Genomic DNA, 13,284 nt, shown 5'->3' on the forward strand with positions numbered 1-13,284 from the left:
TTCAAAGGATTGAGTATTTTTAACAGCGTAATTCAGTTGTTGTCCCAGGCTCTTGCTGATGGTTTTCGTACCAGAATTGTGTTTCTTTCCAAAGATTCCGAAACCCAGCAGCTGAAGGGAAGCACAGTTTTTCAAGGGAGGAAGGCTTCCCTTCAGTTTAGCAGAGATGCACAATGGGACCCAGGGGCCAAAGAGCCTTTTATTTTCCATGGCAGCTGTTACCTACAAAACAAATTAATCAAGTCTCCCACTTTGACACCCTCTAACCTAAGTTTTATGATGGTGGCTGAGAAACATGGAGTGTTTTGCACTAAATGGAAACAGCAGCCCAGTGAGTGGAGAGCAGTGTTGGGGGTGAGGGGGCACAAACCTCCTTCCCGGGGCCCTGCTAGCCAGGTCACAGCCACCAGCCCCACCCTGGGTACTGCTGGGCACTGCTTCCTTCCTGGTTTCTGAGATGGCAGTTTTGGAAGAAAACAAAGTACATCCTGTTCTGGCAGTAAGAGAAGGTCCCTGCCCCCAGCAGGGGTTTCAACAGCACTTAGAAATGGGGTCCTGGCTCCTGTACCTCGGCAAACTCAGGTCTGAATTCACTTCCTCAAACCTAGCAGCCCACAGTGGGCTGCAACGACAAGGTGATGGCCACACACAGCTTGTGTTCCTCCAGTGATCTTCACATGTGGAGGCAGACAGCATGGGCATGTGGCTGAGAGAGGGAAGGGGTGGAAGCAGCACATGAAGACCTCTGCACGCTCTACCTTTCATAGCCCAAAAGTTCCCAAACCAGCCTCAGGAAGAAAATGTTTTGCTAAACATTACCTGAAATGAGAGGTTTCAGTTCAGTGAAAAGCCATTCCTGATACACACCCAGAAACTGAGGAACTAAAATGAGAAACAGGCTGAGCTCTGGAGAGCATGTGCTGGTGGTGCAGGAGGATACTACTGCTTTTACCTATGGTACTTAAACCACTGCACCTTCAGGAGCATTTTCTGTGCTTGTTTGAAATGTCACTTCAGCAGCTTCTGAGGAGAATTCACACCTTTTGTTGGTAGCTGTGTCTGCTGACTCTGCCTAGCAAACTCCAAATGGCAGGGGGCCCTACCCACTACAGAGGTAGGATGGCTGTCTGGCAGCCTTTCAGAAACAGAGGAGTGGAGAATATTTAGGAGGACTGTTTAACTTTCTAAAGCCTGGCACCATTCATTGACTTCACCCAGGTGAGGCGCATACTACTGCTGTATAGACCCACCATTGCAGCAACTTCACAGAATCACAGAACCTTTGGGTTGGAAGGGACATCTGGTCCATCATCTAGTCCAACCCTCCTGTCACAGCAGTGTCACCTTGAGTAGGTGACACAGGAATGCATCCAGGTGGGTTTTGAATGTCTCCAGACAAGGAGACTCCATGACCTCCCTGAGCGGCACGTTCCAGTGCTCTGCCACTCTCTTTAATCCTTCTGAAAAACGCTGATGCACTTGAAATTCCCTGAGCTACTGGAGTAGAAAACCTAATCTGCTCCTGATGCTGCAAGGGAGCCTGCTCCTGGGCATTTTTGGAGGCTGAAATCCACAGCAGCCATGCGCTTTAAGTGGCCAGAAGGAGCTTTCTTGTGAGCGCGGTAACTGCCAAAAAGAGAGGGTTCAGTTCATTACCACATCCAACAGGTATGACAGATGCCTTGCAAACCCAGCAGATAACTCCTGATAGCTAATGCTCTGCCCCGACTCCTGCCCAGTCATAGTCCGTAGCTGTACATTTGGATGAAGAGGAGCTGTGTATTTGAGGACTTTCAAACCTTGTATCTCCTGCATTCATGCTTTTTAAGAGATCCTCTCCTACAGCCATACATATAAATAGGGTAGATTTGTGCCTTCCTCGGGTCTGCCTTCTTCAGGATAAAAGAGGCGCAATCAGGGGAGCTGAGAGGGTTTGTGTGGCATGGCAAGGAAAATTCTTCAGTTTATGGGTCATTACAAAGCTCCTGAAAATTAAACTATTTTTCATATGTAATGAACTGTGCATGTCCTGCACAGCAATAAAAATATCAAAAGTAGTACTAAGAGCTAATGTGGGCCATAAATACCAACTTGTATTTGTAATATTTTCATAGGGCCATTATAACTGAAATATAAATGGAGTTTTTATTTTAAACATTTAATATTAATCAAATGGTTATGAAAGTACATAACAAACATCTGTGACATACTCATGGCCTAAATAATAAAAATTAAATGGGTGATGAATTCTTGTGAAAATTTAACTTGCAAAAGAAAGAACATTGCATTAATAAGACGTAATTATATCATCAAATATTTACCATTATTTGCTGGAATCCATTTTATTTTTATTTTACACAATAAAACAGTGGCTACATAAAACAGTAGGCTGGGGCCCATCCAAACACTCTTTGTCCCCCCAGGTTGAGCAGGAAATATGCTTTTAACTGAGGTTTTGCTGCTTTGTTTCACTGCTTTGCTCTATCAGCTCCAAATGCTGCATTTAGAATCCTGGCATCTCTTTTTTTGTTACTCAGTCTACACCAGTAAATTATTTCAACCCACATCTCTATAGAGAATTTATAAAGTGGTTCCAAATTCCTTTGCAGACCTGGGTCAGTGGGTGAAAAACACTGGCTGTCTGCTGGGAGCTGTTACACAGCAGCCACCTTCACTTCTTCAAGGAAAAGTGGCGTTTCCCATCACAGAAGTAGTGAGAAGACAAAATCAAGCTGAGACTGTCCAGCTGTTGTCCCCTTCCACCCAACAGCCAGACTGACGCTGCTGTCAGGGGTGCATTTAATAGAGGGTGACATCAACTGATGGCCATACCCCTGCACTCTGTGTTTATTCATAGTCATGTGCTATGGGGTATTTCCTGCCTACAGGGCTGCTGGCTGAAAGGATTAGGACCTTTCCTAAGATGCTCCTGCAGAGGTGCAGGATCCTAATAGGATTTCCATGCAAACAAGGCATGCCCTGAGCATCTGGGCAGGGTCAGCAAGGAAAGGATAGCCCAGGTTGGAGCATCATCCTTTTGAACCAAAGCTCTAGGTTCCAGGATGGTTGTTTTTCTATCAGGTTTTGCAAGGCACAGTCGCTGCCACCCAGTTTTGTGTTGCACTTGTTTTAGACAGCCTTTGCTCAGCTCAGCCAATGTTGAGAGACTCAGAGGGTTCTTTGGGGTTTTTTAGGTTAATTTGGAAACTTCACTGATTATACACCTGCCAGCATAATTTACACCTCTGAGGATTGGGTTGATTAGAGAATCAGTGTGAATTATTTATTTTATTCATTGAAGGCAGGGCTATGAGTGTGCTGCAACCTGCGACTGAACTGATATTTCCTTTAATTGTTCAGCTGGGTCCTTGGCAAGCATGAGCTGAAGCTGCACAAACTAGCTCAGTAAACATTTCTAGTGGTCTGACCTTCGGCAGTCCTGCTGAGCCAAGCCAATCCTCTCTTGTCTTCTAGCTGCAAGCTTGTGGTTCAACACTCCCATGGGTGCACACTGCACATGGGAGCAGTTTTTTGGCTGAAGATGGAGGCAAGAGGCCCTAATGCCTTGATGCTGGTAGCAACAAGAGGCTGGGCATGGGACAATGTGCATTACTCCCTGTTTTCAGGGTACTGCTGTTACCCAGGTGCCACTCAGGTGGCAAGCCCATGTCTTTTCTGTCTCTTGGGCAAGAGTGCTCACTGCCCTGGTACCTAGAGAGGTTGAAGGGAAGGGAGAGCAGCAAGAAAGCAGACAGTGCTGGATAGTGCTGCTATTATTTGTATTGTTAATGAAGAGCGTAATGGAATAGAAAGTACACTGTAAAATCTGTGAGTTCCTCCAGGTGGGGAAGCACAATTTGCAAGCACTTTGTAGGGCTGGAAGTCGAAGTGGTCTTGGCAAATGGGAGAAACTATCTGAGATCAATAAACTGAAATTCAATACAGGGGAGTGCTCAGCACATACTTAGAAGGAGGACTCAAACACAGAATGATGCTGTGGAGAAGCGCCAGGCTGGCAGCAGCAGAGCAGGGTGGGTCTGGGCAAGTGGCAAGGCAGAAGACAGAGATATGGAATGGGGAAGGGGCCAGGTGGGAGGTGCCAGAGGTCATGCCAGATGTGGCTTTGGGGAAATCACCATTTCTCCCTCATCAAGACAGAGCCGGGCAGAGAACAGCATCCTGCTGGTCCAGGGATGATGCAGGTGAGCGTGGAACAGAGAGAGGCATGATGGTAGCCTGGAAGACCTGGCTTACAAGGAGAGATTGAAAGAACTGGTTTGTTCAGGATGGCTAACTGGAGGATGAGGGCAGATGTGGTAGCATGTCAAATATCTAAGGATTGCCATTAGATCAACTAGTTTTCATGTAGGCAGAGAAGTTGAGCTCTTTCTCAGTCAGAGTGAGCAGCTAGAGAAATACATGCTGTAACTGCTGTAACCAGCAAGTGAGGTGAGCCCTAGCTGAGGGCTGTTCCTGTCACCAAAATATTTTCAAAAGGTTAAACACATATCAGTCGGGGATATCAGCTAGAAAGAGAGGGAAGGGGTGGGGAAGAGGTGTTGGATGGTCTCTTGAGCCTTACATATCCACAACTGCAGTGATTCAGATTGGGGCAGTGCCCAAAATGTGTCTGGTGAATTCCACACGTGCCCAGAGTGACTCCTAATGTTGTCCTAAAATGGTACTTGATTTCAGCAGAGAGATCATTCCTGCTATATAATGTGATAGTTAGGGTATCAATAGCATTTGTATCTCCAAAAAGCACAGGTCAGATTTTTCATATTTGAAATTATTTTCTACAACCCTACATCAAGCCTGGCTGAGTTTTATACTCAGATCAAAGTTTCTCTACTGGCATGACTACAATGCTGGCAGTGCCAAAGCTAACATATAAGACAAATTGTATGATAAGTCACATGAAATATTGTTTCATTTATATCCAGCACTAATACTGTAAGATGTAGAACAGTAACCTCCTTCCTCAAAAATAAAATGAGAAATGCCAAAATAGAGGTGCCAGGAAGAAAGCAGAAGCAATTCAGCATTTTGCTGGGCATTAGCTTAACTAGGAAATGGGGGTGAGGTTAAGCTGAGTGAAGCTGATGTGCAGAATAGTTGAAGTTAGCCAGTGATATAATAAAGAAAGGTTGCTGTTTCAGGCATGGTCTGGTTAATCATTATAAGCACTAGGTACAATAGACTCAGGGATGTTGGATCAAGAAGGCTGCTTTTAGACTAGGAAACAAAATGTTTTCAGGTGTTGTAATTTCAGGTTCAGCTAAATTCACTCACCTTTTCTACCCTTCTTTGTAGATGTACCCTATGGGACCTTTGGCAGCCTGAGCTGTGCTGTGTTGGATAACCTTCGTCTTCTCCCCCTAAAGATGGGTCAGAAGTAGCATTCATACATTCTGTACATTTCACTATTATATAGTTAAAGAGTCAGATCTTCTGGTGGGAAAGATAGCTCAAACAGAGAGAAGACTGTTTATTGTGACTGCATGGTAAAAAAAACAAACCAAAAAGAAAATCGGGTTTTGCTACCAGTTGTCCTTGCTTGTAAGCCCCCTCTGCCTGCCGCTAGGTGCTAACTCCCTGGCTTGCTCGTGTTTCTTGTCACCCACCATGGTCCCTGAGCTATTTCTTGCTCTGTTTCCCCAGCTGGCTGGGTTGTGCACCAGTGCCTTTTATGGCAGGGCAGGCGAGGCCAGGGCTTCAGCTGTGCCCCCAGCCTCTCGCTGCTGCCCCCAGCCCGCCCCTGCTGCTGGGACAGGCGGTGGGGCGCAGGGAGGGTATATTTAGCTCACCAAGGAGGAGGGCTACAGCATGACATCAGCCTGGCTGGCTCCTTGCAGCCAGGCCACGCTCCACCGCCTGCCCTACACCCTTGGCATCGGTGCCTGGCGCCACCCCGGTCACCCGCTCCTGCTCTGGCCTGCTGACGCAGGATCCGGCCGAACTGCGAAAACAAATGGCTGAGTGCCCACGTGCTCCACTGTGCACAGGGCAAAAGCCAGGGCAAGCCCTGTCACTCACCCACCGCTGTTTTGGCAGCACTGCTGGGTAGCAGCACGGGTTGGGAATTTCAGTCCCTGCCTATCTCCAGTGACCGGCCCCAGTGCCCCCGACACGCTCTAGCTGAGCGCGGCATTTATCGATAGTTATTCCAGGGCTGCGAGCTCCGGGGCTCAGAGTCCTGCAGTCACAAGGAACACACATTCCTCTGGGTTTGTCCTTCCGACTTCACTGTGAGCAGCGTGACAGGAATAGTGATTCCAGCCTCTCTAGTGTGGTGAGCTGTGGGCACCCACCTCTTGGCGCAAGGCAGATGAGCCCTAGATTGTTTCAACTCCCCAGGTTGGAGATTTTCCCCTCTGTTTGGCAGCCAGGAGTGATGTCTGACAGCCAGAATTTTTTCCCTGCCTGGAATCAGGGCTTCAGCAGATGTTATGGGTATTTACTGGGCCTTAACTGCAAAAGGGGTCTGGCCCTTCCAAAGGAGCTGAGCACAGGCAGTGAAACGTATACTTTGTATTTTTGAGATTAATGAGGCTTCATTCACATGTGACACAGATGGCTGGATTTTTGGCAGTGCTGAGCACCTATGACTGCCACCACATTCACTCAGAACATGTTGGCACTCAGAGCTCTGGAAAATTAGGCCATGTTTCTCCAGTGTAAAAGGCTTGTTGATGTGTGGTGTATCAAATGTGTAAAATTATTTTCACTCTGCTTCTTAATAACAATAAAAGGATGAGTCATAATTACTTTCTGAGAATATTAAAACCCTAGACATGATGCATCTTACACTGTACAGTGAATCTCTATAGCACAATGTATTAAATGCTCTCCTTTATTACAAAATAGTGATGTCTAATAACTCCCAAGCTCAAGTTTCAGTGCAGTATTTATAATGCACATCCATAATAACATTTTCCCATTTAGCAGTCTGGGGCAGGTGCCACAATGTGTTGTACAGCACGGGTGCAAATAATGAGATAGGGTGATGTCATTTTATAGCATTCCTCCTAAGGGAGCTAAAAATACTCTCTCCCTCTTTCTCACCTTTCATCATTGCCTGCTTCTTCCCGCCTGATGCTTTTGCACCTGTTTCCATGGTAACATCTTCTATTGTAGCCCAGACCCTCATGCAGATGTTGTCATTGATCCAACACCTTGCGGCAGCTTTGATGGCGCATTGTCTTCTTGTTTCCCACTCTCCTGTCTCTGTTCTCCCCCAGAAAGCATGGGCTGGGGATGCTTCCTCCTGCTCAGGGCCTTTGATCTGAAGGAGGAGAAGGGAGAAAGTTATTGATTCAGCTTTATTACCAATTGTAATCCTTCCTGGAGGGCTTTCTGAGAGCTAAAATAATATGCTGTGGAACCAGTTACAGGTTTGCTTGTATGGTTGTTAAAATGGGTGCCTTAAAAAAAACCCAACCAACAGAGGAGTCAAGAATGATTAGCATTGGAAGACCATAATTAAAACCTCTCTCCGACAGGGCACAGAAAACTGCTTTGCTGGGGGATGCTGCTGCTTTACTGCTTGCACAGTCTGATCAGAGGCTTTTATATTTTTTTTGGGCCATTTTCTTTCTTCTGCTTTTTTTCCCTTGCTAAGTGCCTGGGGAAGTTTCCACATTTTGGCTGTGTTCATTGTTCAGGCTCTCCCCACCCAGGCTTGTCACTCCAGCTTGGCTTGAAGGGAAAAGGAGGGAGGCAGCAGAGCTGTGCTAGAAAAGCTGCACCATGGATTACTGCTGAAATGAAATGTAGCTGTAAGGGGAAAAAAAGCAGAGAACAAGGAAATTCTGCTTAATCACCTATTGTCTGCAGTTGTTTTGCATTCTTCACCTGTCACTCCTTGCTGGAGTTGGACGTTTTTCTCCTGATGATGAGAACCTGACAGACGGATGGTAATGAATGTGTAACTGAAAACCTGGGCTTTTGCATCTGCATTATTTATTCACCTAAAGCAAGAACTGCTCTATATTTAGTGTATGATGTCAGTGCCTTGTTTGCATCCTTAGAAATTGGCAGGGAGCCACATCTCACATGACATATGAAATCACTGATAAATGCTTCTTTTCACTGAAAGAAAAACAGCTTAATAAATGCAGCTCTTTTCTGCTTTCATCTCTTCCCTCCCCACCACGCTCCCTTCCCCTTCTGGGATTTGTCTCTCCGTGGCAGAGCTCAGCAGCATCTGTGAAGTGGAAATGAGCAGGCAGTAGAGCCCATCAAAATGAGGCCGTGGGTAAGCTCGGGAAGTTGCTGCCCTCCCAAGCCCCCCTCTCCTCCCCCCTTCCAAGTCCTGGGGCTCTGCCAAAGAACTATCCAAGCTGGGCGGAAAGGAAAAAAGGGAGAGAGGGAGAGCCTCCTCCTCCACCCAGCACAGGCTTTGTGGGGATGCTGGTATTCCTGGTATGTAATGAGTTTCAGTTGGGTTTTAGCAGGCAGGGAGCAGGGGACAGGCCGGGGCCCCACGTGCATTGGTCGGTGCACAAATGGCACTGTGACCAATACCAGCAGCTTTCTGCCTTGAACACATCTTTGGTGCAAGTGTCCAGCAAAAATACCTTACATTTGTGCTTTCACAGGGGAAACACAGCCCGGGCACTTTCCCGGCATTGCTGCAAAGCCAAAGGCTGGGAAAAAATAGCAAGATTTATGTAAAAAAATACAGGTTTGAATGCCAGAACTTCATCTGCCATTACCACTGAATTTCCATGCACCAGTTCAGGCCATTTCAGGGTCTGACTCTTAATTCAAACATGGCAGAAGTCAGGAGGGCAAAGAAGATCAGTGCAGCTCCTAGCCCACAGGGTCATGCCCATCCCAACACCTTAGGGCTAGTTTTCCAAAACTGGCAGGTGCCATGGTTCCACAGCCTATCTTGGCTTTCCATAGCAGCAGTGATAAGACCTGTAGGGAGCTGCAAATGTAGCATCAACAGATCCCAAGGTTACAATTTGGGGCCTGAGTGGGAGGCTGCCTCAGATAAAGAGCACAGCTTGCCATGGGGCCAGTTTCCTCAGCAGTACCAAGTGATACATGAGAAATAAATTTAAAATAGCCAGCTGACCTGTAAAAACAATCAGACTGTTTACTTTGGAAAGGATTTCTTGCAGTGAACAAAAGCAGTTAGTGTAAGTCAAAGATCTACTCTCCCCAGCATTTCCCTACCAGGGTTTAACAGCGCTGATGCTGATGCAGACCCAGTAAGAAGCAGAAGAGGGAAGATAGCCTTGCTGCAGAGCTGCTATGCTGCAGATGAATGACTTTTCCTATTAAACAAGCCCATTCAAGCTTCCGCTCCACAGCCATTTACTTGATGGGTTTGAACAATAATGAACCAGGATTAAAAAAACCTGCCCCTGAGAAATTCAGGCTGCTTCAGCAAATGGGATCAAATAAAGTTGGTAGTATCATGTGGCCTGCTAATATTCAGAAATTACATCTATGTATCCTGAGCTTATTCAAACCAGCATTTTGCTTTGGTTTGTTGAATAGGGCAACCTGGAGGTTAAGCATCAGAGAGATATTTGAGAAGAATTTAACAGAGAAAGGTGGGGACAGAGCACAAAAGGAAATTCTTTCGAGAACTTTAGCATAAAATGTCCTCCATAAAGGAATATGTGAGACAAGGTTTTAGATGAGACAGTTATCCTCCCAGGAAAAACATCATGAAGTTGTTATACACAAACTCATTAAAAAAAAAAAAAAAATTCAGCCAATGCCACAAGATGATATCTCAGTAGTCGCAGATGTTCTGTGTTCTGGGAAAAAGGAGGGAAGATTACTCTCAGAAATTCACCCTGTGTTGGCACGATACTGAAGGAAACTTGGAGTGAGTTTGTAAAATATAGCAAGATGCTGCTCCTTGGAGTAATGCAGGCAGCATCTATAAATAGCTACGTGTTATTTCAAAAGGCTGAATGAAGCCTGATGGCCCATACTGGGCAGGAACCAGTACAATGGCTGCCACGGGTCTGGGAATTAGTAAATGTGCATTTATTCCTGATCATGTAATACATTTTTTGTGTGATACTGGGAGATCCCAACAGCTGTCTGCCTCCATTCCTCTCAGTAACACTGGAAAATCACTTCCTCCTCTCCCCCAAGGTCAAAATCCTCACATGCTAAAAGCTGAGGGCTTGGGTGGTCCCTTGCTGTACCTCCAACAGCTTGCTCGGTGTCAGATACTTTGCTCCCTGTTTGGGCTTCAGCCATAGCCATGTGGCTAGTTGAGAACAGCTGCCTATACCTGGACCAAATCTTGCAGAATTGCCACTCACTATTAATACTCTGGAAAGCTGCAAGGAGCTCATCTCATGGTGCCTGGGCCATGCTACAAAATTTTTTGTAGCAGTGTTATAGCTGAGAGACCATGGCAGAAATGTGGGGAAGGGAAGAGGAGCCCCACTGATGAGATGAAGCTCCTGAGCCTCCCAACAGGATGCTGAAGGGACATGGGTAGCTGAGGAAGTGTGTCTGCTGGCACTCTAGCACTAGCAGCCATCTCCCAGGGAGTCACAGTTAGTACAGTCCTAACTGCAGGTAAGGCAAGTGGCAAGGGGAAGCCCAGGATGAGAATGGTGAAGCAGCTTTTTTAACACATTACCCCCAAAATGCCCACCGTGATCAGACCTCACTTCCTTTGAGTGGAGAGTGGCAAGTGTGGCTGAGACAGAGAGCTGGGGGACAAGAGCAATGGCTGTAGCATCTCTGCTTGTTCCTGGTTGTCTTAAAAGTCACATGTGCAAGGGAAAAGACAAGAACTGGCTGGGATGCAGCAGGGATGAAGAGCTTTAACCTGCACCTGGAGGTATGGGAGGGGTCTTGGGGGGGGGGGGTCTGGACCTGATCTTGTGTAGCTTGCACTGTCAAGTTTCCTACCACTGGCTGTAGGCCAACATCACAGTTTTGTGACTTGCAGACACAGTACTCAAGCACCTAAGCCAGTTTTACATCATACCTTTCATGATTTTGGTGTTTCCACAGAGGTTCTCATGTCAGTGTATTAGTCCCCTGTTTCACTGCAACTCATGCTCTGAATGTGACTTCAGCATCACTTAGCAGCCGAGAAAATGAAGTGAGAGAAGGCTGAACTGACAGCAGGCTGGGATAGCAGGGACACGGTCATGTGGCCCTATGCAGATGAAAGTCCTCTGGGGGGGGGACTAAATCAAGAAAGCTGTGATTACTTTTTCCCCTCTCTGGTGAACACTGGGAGATAACTGGCAAAGCTTTGCTCATGAGCAGAGGTGACAAGAGAGGGTGTCCAGCAGATACAGCCTTTGTATCTTTTCAGCAGCTCCCTGGAGCATGAAACTGCTCTTTTCAGGCTGAAGCCGTCAGGAAGGGCATCTTATGCTTGCCATTTTTGATGAGAGGATTTAAGGGCCATCCAGCAGAGGACCTAACTCTAAACCCACAAGCAATCAATTTGTTTTGATGCTCTGAAATTGCTGTGCTAAACCAAGAAAGATGGATAAAATGATAGGACATCAGCAACAGAGTTGGGTGGTTAAGCCAGATACAGTGAGTCTCTCTCTGTGACATAAGCTCTCTGGTGTATACCTTTCTCTTTGGCCCACAGCAGTTGCATTTCAAGGCCTACTAATATGGATCAGTGATAGAGCAATTCTCTTACAGAGGGTCAAAAGCACTTCTCACATATTTTCACGCATTTTTTTTAACATAGCAATAAGCTGTGTCTGTACTTCTCAAGCAAAAGGCAAGTTGCTTTGGTTATCTTCATCTAGTATTTTGCTTCACATGAAGCTGCAAATGAGAAAAGTATCTGCATATCCTTTAAGTTCCTAAACCCAAAGCGTTTAATAAGAAATAAGCCATTAGTGTCTGCCATTCCTTTGCATCCAGAACAATTTCCAGCTGAAACCCTGACAACAATGGAATGATTCAAAGATGTTTAATGAAGATTTTCTCAGAATATCTAGTCAGATGGATTTCACAAGGGCACTCTGTTTGCCATCAGACAAATATGATATATATTAGATTCACCTTTACCCATAAACCACTCAAATGAGGCTTCATCAAAGGAAGTATGCTTCTCATCATGCTTTTTACTGGCAATAGAGCTGTGCCCAGAAACACTCTGCGCTAAGTCTTTTTCTTGTAAATACCCGCAGGCTTATTGCTCATCCTCCCTCATTCAGAACCTGGTGGGCATGTAGGAAGGGGAACAGCACTTCCACACGGTTGTTGGTTATGGTAGTAGGGGAGTCTTCCTTACGCTGAACTGGGGAAGAGAAACAGCTTACTTCCCTCACACTTTTGGAACTCAGCCTTAATTGCAAACGTGATGTCCTTCAATGTAATCAGTTATTCCCTTGTTCTGAGCTCGCTTGATTGACCTTCACTGTCCCTCCAGCTCCTTGTCCCTCCTAGCAACAGATAAGATAAAAGCTGTCAATGTGCTGGAGAGCTCTAACAGACCTTTCCTGTGTGCATTACATTGTGGTTGCTCCCTGACATTGTGTTGCCTACTTGTCCAAATTTGTCTCTGATTGATGTGATCTAGGAGAGGTTGTTTTAACAGACACGGCAGCCCCGTGACAGGGGGAAAGACAGAGTCAGCTTAGGTTTACCAGTGCAAGAAATGAAGGATGAAGCAGTCACCCTCTGCATCATTACTGCATGTGATGTTTCATGTCCTTTTCCCTATATCTTGCCTGCTGGTGAACAAAAAAAGGTGTAACAGGACCTGCCAGAGTTTCCTTCCCTTTCTCCTTTGCCTTCTTCTCAGTCTCATTTCATCTGCCCTCCCTGCTCTTTCCTGCTCTTGTCCTTCTCATACCTCTTCATTAGCTCTTTCCTAATTAAGATCTTAAACTCCATCTCTTTTCACATGGATCATGCCACTACTGTGATATTTGCAAATTCTTTTTTTGTCTCCTCTGCTTCCTTGTTCCTTTTATTGTCTTTATTGTCTCTCTTGAGATAGCTCTTCAGGTCAAGGATTGCCCCACAGTTCAGACCTGTGCAATGCCTTGCCAAGTGTTGCTCCAGTTCTGCTTGGCCGCGACAGACAATATAAACCTCACATGCATCCCAACACTATAAAGCTCATGAGCTCCACTTTGCAGACTGAAGTCTCCTACTGGCGATGGACTTTGTTACCTGGTGGGGCAGTGAAGGAGTCTGTTTGTGCCGTGCCTTGTGACTGCTTGGCAGGAGCCTTTCCTTCCTGCTGCCAGATAGGAATGGGGTTAGGTGTTCATTTCCAGGACCATCTGATGGGCACCCCTTCACAACCCA

The 13,284-nt window shown here is 46.2% G+C and overlaps 1 long non-coding RNA gene across 1 annotated transcript; it reads right to left on the minus strand.

The window, feature by feature from the left end:
• Positions 1-1,703: 1,703 nt before the first annotated feature.
• LOC137471034 (uncharacterized) lies at positions 1,704-8,225 on the minus strand. The gene is made up of 4 exons (XR_010997366.1): positions 7,824-8,225; positions 5,808-7,285; positions 5,293-5,378; positions 1,704-1,923 (listed from the first exon to the last, which is right to left on the minus strand). It is a non-coding gene; the product is annotated as an uncharacterized lncRNA (long non-coding RNA).
• Positions 8,226-13,284: the final 5,059 nt, after the last annotated feature.

Source organism: Anomalospiza imberbis, chromosome 3, assembly GCF_031753505.1.
Source record: "Anomalospiza imberbis isolate Cuckoo-Finch-1a 21T00152 chromosome 3, ASM3175350v1, whole genome shotgun sequence".
Taxonomy (NCBI): domain Eukaryota; kingdom Metazoa; phylum Chordata; class Aves; order Passeriformes; family Viduidae; genus Anomalospiza; species Anomalospiza imberbis.